The sequence below is a fragment of the Talpa occidentalis genome, unplaced genomic scaffold, assembly GCF_014898055.3.
Source record: "Talpa occidentalis isolate TD23 unplaced genomic scaffold, MPIMG_talOcc4v2.1 talOcc4.11, whole genome shotgun sequence".
NCBI lineage: Eukaryota > Metazoa > Chordata > Mammalia > Eulipotyphla > Talpidae > Talpa > Talpa occidentalis.
Genome location: NW_023601104.1, coordinates 82993742 through 83006299, shown reverse-complemented (window position 1 = coordinate 83006299; position 12558 = coordinate 82993742). Strand labels below are relative to the sequence as shown.

Here is a 12558-nt window from a genome sequence, read left to right as displayed (position 1 = left end):
TTTTTAAAAGTGAATGTTGCTTCTATATCATTTGAATGTTTTACAAAGACCATGCTTTGCTTACTTTAACATAAAAAGCAAAAAAGAAATAAGTAGAAACTATGACCAAAGTCAAGTTCAATTCATTGTACTGTTATTTAACATTCTGGACTTTAGTTATACTGAAAATGTATATTGTAAAGAAAGTAAAAAGGAGGTAAGGAAGAAAGGAAGGTGTCAAAGAAGAAAGAAAGGGAGAAATGGAGGAGATAATAGGAAGTGCTACAGGATATATTAATTGCTTCTGATTTGGTTCATCATGCAACTATTGACTCAGAATTCAGTTTTGTAAAATTTTCACGACGAGTTGTATATGCATATTTAAATGAGATGTCCTAAAATTATAAATTGAATTATTTGAGTAGATGTTAAAATCACAATTTCACTTTTCTTCTTGGAAATATTAGTCAAAATAACATCTGTAATATGTTCACAAAATGAGTCAGTGGTCTCCCTGGAGCAATTCTACTTAGGTTCTCCAGTAATTGGTAATCATTTATAATTGACTTCCTCTTAATTGTATAATAGTTTTATTATTCAGGAGCAGCATATTTTGCAATGGTGTACACCAATTGACCATCACAGGTCCTCTTCCATGTCATGGATTTTTTTTTTTTTTTGTAAGAGAGAAAATAAGAACACATTCTTGAAAGTTTTGGGATTATTATTCATCATTATCAAAGCTTTGGATGTGTTATGGATTTAAAGAGACAAAGTCTGATATTGAGATAAGGAAGGCAAATCCCAAGTGGAAATTTTGATCAGGATTAGAATACTTAGCAATTCTTTGTCATTTGAATGCAATTTCTGCACTTTGCTGATAGTGAAAAAATATGGGTTTGACTAAGGAGTGTGTCTTTCACTTAATGGGTCTGTCAGAATTGTGAATAAAGGTACTTATCGGTAATGGAACAAGTGAATATGTTTTATTTTCTTCTGTAGATGTGTAAATGTGGCTGTCCTTTCTAAACATGTATAAACTGTTTCCCCAATATTGTGAGCTTTGCTTTTTAAATGGCATCTAGAATACAGTATCCCTATCTGTGCTTGAGCTTATCCAAGACTCCATCTGAAGGAAGCCATATCAAGCTAGGAGTGCTATAAAATGTTTATCTTCCAAGCTTGTGGGGGAGAAATACCACAGTGATTATGCTTTATCTAATGTCTTCATAGCATTTGTCTGATCTCTCAGAAGGAAGAAGTAAGAATAATGAGAATTCAAATTTTTGTCTTATTTGTTATCCCCAGCCACAGATAGTTGGGCTGGAGATAACATTTCCCAAATGTTTTTATGTTTTGGGCATTATTTCATTTGTCCTTTATTATTTTAACTAAAGTATAAAACTCTTAAGATTTCTGTTATTGAGGTGATCTTTATGTTTGAGTTTAGCAATTAGCTGAGAAATCCCCCAAACTTTGGTGTTTACAATTCTTAATTGCTACTTAAGTGAAAAATTATTATAATTTTCTATTAGTACAGATATTAATGAGCTCCAGATGATAAATGTGTTAATGTTTATTATGTGTGTGTGTGTGTGTGTGTTTACCATATCTATGTTATATGGGTGGGCGTGGGGAACTAGGTGGCCAGTGTAAGGACTGAAACTGACAATTCACGGTATACAGTTAAGTTTAACTCATAATTTGAGGTTCATCAGAGTCATCCTCCCATGTAATCAATTGGTAATTACCATTTCACATATAAAATGAACTCTCAAAAAATGCCTAATATTGTAGAATATTAATTAGTGTATAAATTTACTGTCCATATATTCAGACCAAAAATAACTTTGATTTTTCTCATATTTTATATGGTCCCTTTAGAACTAGGCATCTAATATTCAATTTATTAGCATTTGTTAGAATATTAGCAAATAACAAGCTTGAAACAATCTACCTGAAAGTAAAGTCTACAGAATTAATGGAGGGTTTGCAAATCTTGAACAAACTTGGTTCTGATAATCTATGCCAATGGAAGGTACAATTTTGATGACCTGGAATCACTGAACCCATCTGGGATAACATAAGTAATAAACTGTTTATAAAATCTCAAAATATAAGAGAAATTAAACATTTATCATTAAAAGTACTGCATAGATTACACAAATTATCTCGTCTCTTGGATTTTGCCAGAGATACACAAGTGACTGTGGTGAAACCAGTTAGCTTTTTATCTTCAAAGCCTTGATTACTGACTATGTAGCACTCTTTGATGATAAAAGAGAATAAATAGTGATAAAAATACATGATTTTTTGATGAACAAAATCTGTCCATGTAGGGTCTACTGAAGGAAAGCAGCCAGAGCTAATTGTTAACATACAACTAAAGCTGAGTCTATACAACATTTGTGATATATACAGATAAGAAAAGTTACTAAGAATTTTTTCTTTATGGACCAGAATAAAGCTTGAAATAACAAACAGCTTGAAATGAAATAGATTAGAAGAAAAATAGAGGCTTTATTTAGCTGCTTCTTAGTCTTTGAGCTGTATTTTATCTGAACAGTGTCTCAGAGACTTGTTAAAATCTAGAATGTGAGAGTAGAGATAAGCATAGCATTTCTTTCTATGAAGGCTTACTCATGGACAATAGTGAAACCCCACTTTTCCAAGAGGTTTGGATACCATTGCATCTGCTCAATCTCTGTCTCTCTTTCTGCCCTTCTCATCTTGTCATTTCATTCCATTAGTCTAGAATTCTTAAAAACTTACATATGCTTTTATCAACTTTTTAAAAAATATTTATTTATGCCTACAAGAACTGGGGCCAGAGGTGCAGGGGGTGAGAGGATTCACCAAATACAGAGTGGGGAGCAGAACATGTGGATCTACTGAAATATATTGCTGAGGGGAGCAGTGGGTGAGACAGAAGAGGTCTGCTGCACCATGTGGATAGCCATCCAGGGATCTAACTCATGCTGCAGAGGCTGTGGATAGCTCCACAGTGCTGTGTTTAACTCCTTGCACCACCAGGGAGTTCCTGCCTTTATCTATTTTTATATGAACTTTAGAATAAAATGTCTTAATGCCTTCACAGTTTTCCTATAGAAATTTTATAGACACTATAATGGTCTTATACAAAAATCTAGAAAGAAGGAATTTTAATTATTTCAACAATTATCTCCTGTTCCCTTTGTCATTTGGTTTCAACCACATCTTCGTCCACCTTCAAGGTGGATTTTTCTACCCTGTAGTCATGGGGTTAGAAAAATTTTGCCTCCTCTAGGAAGTACTGTGTTCACTTCTTTCCAGCTAAAAGAAATCTGTCCTCTTATCTCACAGAGATTTTTAAACATTTTTAAACAATATGTCTTACTATTTTATAGATTTTATGGTTATATATATGTGTGTATATATATATATATATATATATAAAATTTGCTACTAAATTAGAGCTCATAGGTTTAAATAAAAGCAGATGCCAGGTAGAAAAATGAATGAAGCACTCATTGTGGGCAGTAGGGAGTGGTGAAGTCTGTGGAAATGAAGAGGGTCTTATTCCCATGGCCACAATCAGGCGATATTTTGACAACATGTCTAGTGGTAAGTGCTGACACCGTAGTTTCACACTAGGTCTTTCAGAGACTAAGTACAATTTCTAGGCTGAATTGATTGTGGATAAAAAAAAAGTGGTATAGCTAAGAAGAACTTGTTTAAAAAATTGTTAAAAATACTTTCTTATGTCTAGAATCAAAAAATTGATATTTTTTCAACACCTAGAACTTACTAGTATTTTTTAATCCAACCTTAATTAATATATCAGAATATGTTTAGACATTTATTCTTACAAAGGTTAAAAAAAAATCTCTTGAAAATGTACTTTTTTTTTTTTGAAGAGTACGAATTATGGGGTCTTTTCTGATTTATCAGAGAAGAAAAAGTAATTTCTATTCTATTTTGCTTCATGGTTTATAGGTGTTTCCACATATATAACTTTATTTATGTCTCCTAGACTTGGGAGATCTACCAGAGAGACATTATAATTCTCATTTTTTATAAGGAAACTGCTAGTTAGAACAGTTCATGATTTCCTCACATGCAAAGATGTGGTAAATGAGGCTGAAACTGATAACTTCAACTTATTTCCTGATGCAAGGGAACCAGGATTAAAAATATGGCCTGTGTGTGTCCCTGTCCTAACTTCTTAAAAGAAGGTCAATTTCAGGGCAGTTCTTAAAAGTCTGGAAGATTTAGTGGAGCATGACAATGGCTTATCTTAGTTGACTTGTTTTGGTCATCCATAACAATCATTGAAGACAGAAGAGATAAGGCTGAAATGTAAACTAGAACTTTAGTACCTTGGGCCAGCACAGTGCAATCCTTGAATACTGAGAAAACTGAGTGGCAAACAGCCAACAAGAATTGCCAACTCAACATCTTCTGTGAATTGAGGATTCAGAAGACTGCATGTATGTGTGTGCATATCACACCAGGGAGAATTCTAATATTCTACCTTTCATTGAATGCAAGTTCCTAGTGAGATAGCAAGACCACCTGGAAAAATGTTAGGACAAATTTTATGGAGAAAAATAATTTTTATTATGTCTCAAGACTTAAAAACATTAAGATAAATAGAAATATAAAAAAAAGAGTGAAGAAGCTGAGGTTTTAAAAAATTCTAATTAACACACAGATAAGGCAGCTCAAGGAAGATAAGGAAGCTTAATGATATTGCTGAGTAATATTCCATATTGTGTATGTACCAAATCTCCTTAATCAAGTCATCTGTCATTGGGCACTTGGTTTGTTTTTACAAACTGGCTACTGTAAATGTGCTGCAATGAGCATAGCTGTGTATATTTCCTTCAAATTAGTGTTTTGCATTTGTTGAATAAATACCAAGGAGTAGAGTTGTTGGATTATATCATAGCTCTATTTTTAATATTTTGAGACATAGCCATCTTCTTTCCACAGGGGCTGGACCAGTGGAACCTCAACAGCATATGAGGGTTCATTTTTCTCCACTCCCTCTGCAACATTTATTGTTTGTGAACTCCTGCCATTTTTGACAACATAGATGAAAATGATGTAATTATGTTCATTGACATAAGCCAAAGGGAGAAAGACAAATATCAGATGATTTCACTCATAGGTGTAATATAGAGAAACAAAACAAAGGAACTAACAAAACTAAACTAAAACAAAGTCTAGAAATGACTGTAGAATGGAGGCTGCTAGAGTGGGAGGGAGGTTTTGGGAGAAAAATTAGGAGGGGCCCATGGTATATGATAGAAGGGATATGGGTGCTCTGGGGTGCATGGGGTGTGGAGATATGCATCTCAGGGAAAAAAATAAATTAGCATATTTTTATTTTATGTAAAGTTTACATGTCCATATAATAAAAGTCAAAATAAAGTAAAAAGAAAAAATATATATTATTTCATAAATTATTTGCCAGATAATATTTATGGAGGTTTATCACATTTGTCTTTGGGTATGTCACTGCCTAAAGACAAAGAGTATTTGAATAGCAGTTAAAACCAATAAAATGCCTTTGGTCCCAATCAGAATAATTTCATCAAAATTGGAAACCAACATTTCAAGGACATTTTTTGAAATGAGATGCCTAATAAAAGCCTATTAACTTCAAATTTGAAATTCTAATTAATGAGCAGATAAGGTGTAAAATAACCCTAAAGTAACACACAACCAAAGGTAGGTGCCTTTAAGTCAGCAGTTGGAAGGCTTTCCATACTGGAGAGGGTGGGAGTGTTTGGTTTTTTTTTTTTTTTTTTTTTTTTTTTTTTTTTTTGTGTGTGTGTGTGTGTGTGTGTGAAAATGATAAAACCAGGCAGTGGTATTTTGGTTCTTGGTTCTCTATTTAACAAGGATCAGTGCACAGAGGGTGGAGCCAGCAGGATTCTAGTTGCCTCTGCCTTCCAGAAGTCCCAGTTTTGTCCTCTTGTGACCCCTCTATCTTCCTCTTGGAGTTAGGGACCAAGTGCTGGATGCCTAAAGCTACAGTTCTTTACACAATATTAATGGCAGATTTAATGTTGAAAGATCAATCAGGCCCTACTGTGTCAAGTAAGCTTGGGAAAGCATCAGTACTACAGTTCAGGTTCAAATAGTTTGAAGAATAATCAGTATAGAAAGCTGTTAGAGAGTTTTTAAATTATAAAATATTCTAGACCAAACTTGAAGCTGAAACCATGCAATTCCAAGGAGACCCCTTCCTTGAATTCAGCAATGTTGAAATGTGTATTAGAAAATAAGATGTTTTGAAGCTGTTTCAGATTGAAATCATAGTTACACCTGTCTTTGTTGTTGGCTCATATACAGTGACAGAAGTGGAAAATGAGGTCGCCTAATTCAGTGCCACTTATTATTTAGAAAAGTCCTTCTTGGGCCCTCCCTGTTGGCACAGGGGTTATGCACAGCACTATGAAGTTATCTGCAGCCACTACAGCTGAGTTTGATCCCCAGCCAGGGAGCTGCCCACATGGCACAGTAGACCTCTCCTGACTCTCCCGCTGCTCCCCTCAGCAGTGTATTTCAGTCAATCTGCCTGTTCTGTTCCTCACTCTGTTGAATCCTCTCACCACTCCCTCTCCTCTAGCCTACACCCCAGTTCTTGTATGCATAAATAACCAAATCTTATAAATAATCCTTCTTCTTATTATTTTTCCTTTATTTTGTGTTTGATCTCTGAAGTTCATCAGGAATTGCTATTCAACCACTTCCTAGGCAACATAGACTTGTTTAAAACTATTTGCATCTGGCCGTGATACAACCCTACTCCTAGAGATAGAGTGACAAACTCAAGTCTGTTGTACTTCTTTACAATAAATTAAACTACTGGCCCTGATAAGCTTTTGCTGAGTAGTTCACCCCAGTTATTAAAATGTTGTGATTTTGGACTGTCCTCTCCAAATTTACAGTGTTTTCTCATCCACAAACAGGAATGCAAAGATTAATTCTCTGCCAATGTTTTTGTTTCATGTCATCTAACAAACTTATGTTTAATTTTAGTTTATAACTTACAAAGAGGAGCTATTTTTCTTCTTCATTTTCAGAAATCAGAGTAAATGCATGTTAGCTGCTTTCAATCAGAATCAAACTAAGTAATACATACATATTTGGTAATACGTATTGCTAATTGAAATAAACTTTCACATATTGAATCATCTTATAAATTAGAGGCATTTCTTAAGAGTAACTCTTCCAAAAGTGAGATCCCTAATTGAAAAACCTATATAGACTTCCAATAGTATATTCTTTAAAAAGTAGTATACATTATTATATCCTATAGACATATTGGTTAATAAATTACATTAATTTATCTTTAAGTTACAACGTCTACTCACTGCTGTGATATTTGAGGGCCTCCCTGGTGGCGCAAGGGGTTAAGACACAACCTATGAAGCTGTCCACAGCCACTACAGCACAAGTTCGATCCCCGGCCAGGGAGCAACCCACATGGCACAGCAGACCTCTCCTGACAGGCCCGCTGCTACCCTCAGTAGTGTATTTCAGTCAATCTACCTGTTCTGTTGCCCACTCTGTTTCTGGTGAATCCTCTCACCCCCCATAGCTCTGACTCCAGCTCTTGTATGCATAAATAAATAAATCTTTTAAAAAATTAAATATATTTGAAATGTTTAATGAAGGAGTTGTGTCCTGCACTGGGTATGCAATAAGGAAGCCAGGGAGGAAGACTCCTCACAAGAGAACATTTGATTCTATGTGAAAGTTCCATAAATTTATTTAACAGCAGTTCTAGGTAGTGCTTTCACATCCACTTACTGATAAATTTTGCTTAGTCTGTTTCTCTCTGGACACCTTGACAGCTGAGTGGAACATTCTTCCACCCTCTCTAATGGATATCCATATTATTCTTTTCTATAGCACACTCTAGTACTAACACCACTGGCATCATTTCCTGCTATTTTAAAAGTTCTTTGGTCAAAGGGTTGCTTATTATTTGCTTAACTCCCTGGGAACTGTGCACTCAAACCATAAAAACCCTCTCTTCTAAACAGAGCCTTACACTGCCACCATTGCCAAAGGCCAGAAGGATTTATTTTGGTGCCACATCATGCATTTGAATGTGAACTGACACAGATATATCACACGGTTTGGTTGAAGTAGTTGATGTTGTCTGAATGATAACTCTTGACCTAAGAAGTTCTGAAGTAATAAAAGAAGGATAAATTTGCATGATTTGTGCCATAAGCAATATTTATAATGTAAGAGGGCTTTAAAGATTAATACGTTCCCAGAGCAGCACATAAAAGAGACAGGAAAGGTTATCTAGTGATCATCCAAATGCTGTATTATTTGCAATGCTTTCATGTCAATGATTTTCATAGCTTTTTTCCTGCCCCCTCTGTCATTAACTTAGTTTACCAAAAGGCCATTCTTATCTCCCAATTTCAAAATGTGTCCTGCAAGTTTAACTCATTGAATCAAGGAGAGAAGGCCCAATACTGCTTGAAGAAAAAGTGAATTGATGACCTCTCATTAGTCAATAAGCCTAGAGTTCTCCGTAAATTCTTATGTCATTAACTCCTGATTTTGAGAATCAAATAGCTTGAAGTATTTTCCACACATACTTGCATTATTGTTTCATGTGATCATCAATTGGAAGAAGGAGAAATTGATTCTCAAAGTCCCTAAAGTGTGTAATTACAAAGTTTGAGTATTAAAGTGTGAGATTGACAACACTCTTTAGAGATAGTCCTCAGACTAATTTCTTCAAAATTACTTATCATGCATGTTTTTCCATCCAAAAATACAGAAAATTTTCAAAGTGACTGACTTATTTTTTTTTCATTTAAAAAAAAGATTTATTTATGCACTCAAGAACTGGGGGACAGGCCGGAGGTGCGGGGGGTGAGAGGACTCACCAGAGACAGAGTGGGGAGCAGAACAGGCAGATTGACTGAAATACACTGCTGAGGGGAGCAGCAGACAAGACAGGAGCGGTCTGGGGCACCATGTGGGTCAGCTCCTTGGCCTGCTGGGGATTGAACTCATGCTGCAGTGGCTGCAGATAGCTTCATAGTGCTGTGTTAACACCTTGCACCACTAGGGAGGCTTTATTTTTCCCATTTTTAAAACCAGATCACACTAGATGCAGTGCTAAAATGAAATGATTTGTAAAGAAAGGTATTTAAGAGAATGTTCCAGAGAATTTTAATGTTTAAATCAATTTTGATATCTATATACATTCTCCTTTTACTTCCTTTGGCATGTGACAGTGTGATTGTGTGGTTGTGTCTGCATATTTCCCCCCATAATTGAAGCTAATTGAAAAGCAAAGAATTTCATCAGTTTAACATTAAATGCTCTTCAGAGTGCCAGACTGCTTTCAGTAAAGATATAGAATGCACTGTTTATTGTAGAAATGTGAACAGAGATTGAGCAGCCAGTAATAAGACTGGCTTGGTGTCTGTGTCTACCATTCTGTCTCATTCTGGCCTGATTTCCCATTACATAGTTTCCATTCTTTTTTTTTTTTTTTTTTTTTTTTGGGCAGATTGGATCTCAGTCAGAAAAGATGTGTGGACATTATTATAACTTACTTTATAATATTCCTTTGAGGGAGAAATAATTTCATTCTCCCTTATCTGCTATGTCATGAAGCATGATATAATATCACTTCCATTTTACAAATGAGCAAGGTTATTTAGGAAATAGAAGAAATAAGCAGGACCAGGACTAAAGAATTCTGTAACTCCCTATTTTATATATTAAATGGTGCTTTTTCTTTGGTGTCAATTGCTGATCTTTTAGGAAGTTAAGGGAAAATGTCTCTGTTTTTCATTTAGAGGCATACAAACATGAAAATGACAATTATTTAATGATAATTATTTGGATTCATTTCAAGCTGTGCAAGAACAGTTAAGATTTCTCCATCCAATGTAAGAATGTAATCAATATTTAAAAAATATAGGGAATCACATTTATTCAGATGAAATTTTTTTCCAAAGATGATGGTCTTGACATTATAATCAAAATGTTGTTTTCCAGAGATAATCTGTTTCCCCAACAGCTTTGAAAGGTAAGTTACTGTGATTCCCTGCCACTAGGAAGACCTACTTTGAATTGAGCACCATACACTCATGACACACTCATTGGAAAGATCTCTCAGCCTAACTAACCTAAATTTAATAAGCACATTAAGTTGCATTCTCTTTCCTTTGTTTCTCTTACACCTGATAGTATATGTGTAACTAACTCCAGTCTGTTGAGTTAATTAGGGTTCAATTTTGGTTCTAAAGCTTTTATATGTTTGCTGTGTATTGGGTATGCCACTGCCCTCTTCAAGCAGAAACATGGGCCTCTTTGTAAAAGAAGGGTGAACTGGGGCCTCCCTGGTGGCGCAAGGAGTTAAATCTCAGCACTATGAAACTATTAGCAGCCACTGCAGCACAAGTTCTATCCCTGACCTAGGAACTGACCCACATGGTGCAACAGACTTCTCCTGTCTTCTTGCTGCTGACCTCAGCAGTGTATTTCAGTAGATCTGCCTGTTCTGCTCCCCAGTCTGTCTCTGGTTAATCCTCTCACCCTCTTGCACCTCTGGCCTACATACCAGCTCTTGTGTGCCTAAATAAATAAATGTTAAAAAAAAAAAAAAAGCAAAGCAAGGATGAATTGGTTTTTGTGTTACAGAATTATTGTTAGGTTGTGCATTATATAAAGCATAATGAAACCCTTGATATGAGGTAAGTGTTCAAAATATTTGATGTCATGTTATTACTTTTTCAGTATCTCCCTGTATCTTGAAAGCAAGTGGGGGGTAGATTATGTTGAAAGCAGAGATAGAAAATGCATCCAAATGATATCCTCTGTGAAGTCTGTTACACCACTGCAGGCATGAGATTTCTTTTCAACATTACTGTGCCTATTATTGGCTATTAATTTACCAATGACTGGGATTCCATGTTACCATAATTGTGTATTTGTTCTCTGCTCTAACACTGCAGTGAGTATATTGAGAGAAGGTGTCTAGACTCCTAGCTCTTTGTAGATATGCATTCTATGTATGTAATAATACATAGCATGTAATATATATATATATTTTAAAGATTTATTTATTTATACAAGCACTGGGGTACAAGCTAGAGGCGCAAGAGGGTGAGATAATTCACCAGAGACAGAGCAGGGAGCTGAACAGGCAGAATAACCGACATACACTGCTGAGGGGAGCAGTGGGCGAGACAGGAGAGGTCCACCATGCCATGTAGGATTCTCCGAGGCCGGCCAGGAATTGAATCGGCACTGCAGAGGCTGTGGGCAGCTTCACAGCACTGTGCTCAACCCGCTATGCCACCGGGGAGGCCCTAAAATATGTTTTGAATCAAATAAATCTTCAGCAAACATTTATTTGAAAGGATAGGCCATGTAACATCAGAGCACCTAATTTCCGGTAAGGTTCTGACACTCCAGAAGCTATTTGTCTTAGGCAAGTTAGTCACTTGAGCACAAGGACTGGTATTACCCTCATTTGCAAAATTGTGGTCACACAATCTCCCTTCCCCTTAGAAAAATGTGAATAATTTAAGGTGATGCAGAGGAAGATACTTCAAAATTTAAACACATTCCAGGTTAAAAGAGTTCAAGTTCCAACTTCAAAATAAGAATGAGCCCTGACTCGTACTGTGATCTCTCAGTGGGGAGACATTCAGCATGGAGTCACGTGTCTGCTTAAAATGACAATGTGCTTTAGGAAATACATTAAAAAAATAGTATTTTGCAGATGAATGTGATCTGCTTATAAACAAGAGCTACTGTTATTACTACTCAGTTTCCTAAAGTCTGCTGCTGAATGTCATGCAGACCTATGCACAGATATAAAGAAAACTGTCCTGAAAAGAGAATCACTTGCAAGAATGTCATGTTGCCCCCCCCCCCACCCCCACATAGATCCCCGTCAAGAATGAGGAGGTCAGCTGAAGAAGAACTGAAATGGGACAGGAATCATTTTTGTTATTTCTTTTGATTCCCACACTGACTTTTTGCCCTTCTGGAAGAACAGTCTTGAAATTCAAACTCTCTTCTAGGGTTTAATAAACATAGACAAGGTTTGTTTCCATTTCTTTCAGAGGCTGGAATGAAAAATGTTGAAATACCACATGAAAGACCTTGCTTTGGGGTTTCCAACTGAGACTAGAGGCTGAAGTGCTGAAAATTCTCACAAGGGATCCAGACTTCATGATATTTCCAGACAGATCCTGTACCCTCAGAGACAGGGGTAAACTCAAGGTGAGTGTCCAGAGCCTCAGGAAAGTTTTAGGTAAGTTTTCTTAATGATAGTTTGCATTTGTTTGTGAGGATTGCTATGCTTTGAGTAGGAAAGAAATGGACATTCTTCACTTAATGTCAAATGTTAACTGCATTATGGAAAGTTCAGTTTCTTCAGCTTCTTTTTTTGGTGCTAAATGACCTCTCTTCAACAAGAGGCCGGTGGAAAATGAAGCGTTACCTATCTTAATAGGTTTCAATCTCCTGCACGGGCTGCTTCAGTGATATTTTGGAGTCTATTAAAAGGAACTCAAAATTGCACAGCAG

At 36.0% G+C, this 12558-nt stretch overlaps 1 long non-coding RNA gene across 1 annotated transcript in view; it reads left to right on the top strand.

Moving 5' to 3' along the window:
- The window catches only part of LOC129145216 (uncharacterized), a 75716-nt gene extending 63469 nt beyond the window's left edge, over positions 1-12247 (top strand). The window contains exon 3 of the long non-coding RNA XR_008550440.1: positions 12093-12247. This is a non-coding gene — a long non-coding RNA (uncharacterized LOC129145216). The remainder of the gene's footprint in view (positions 1-12092) is intronic.
- Positions 12248-12558: the final 311 nt, after the last annotated feature.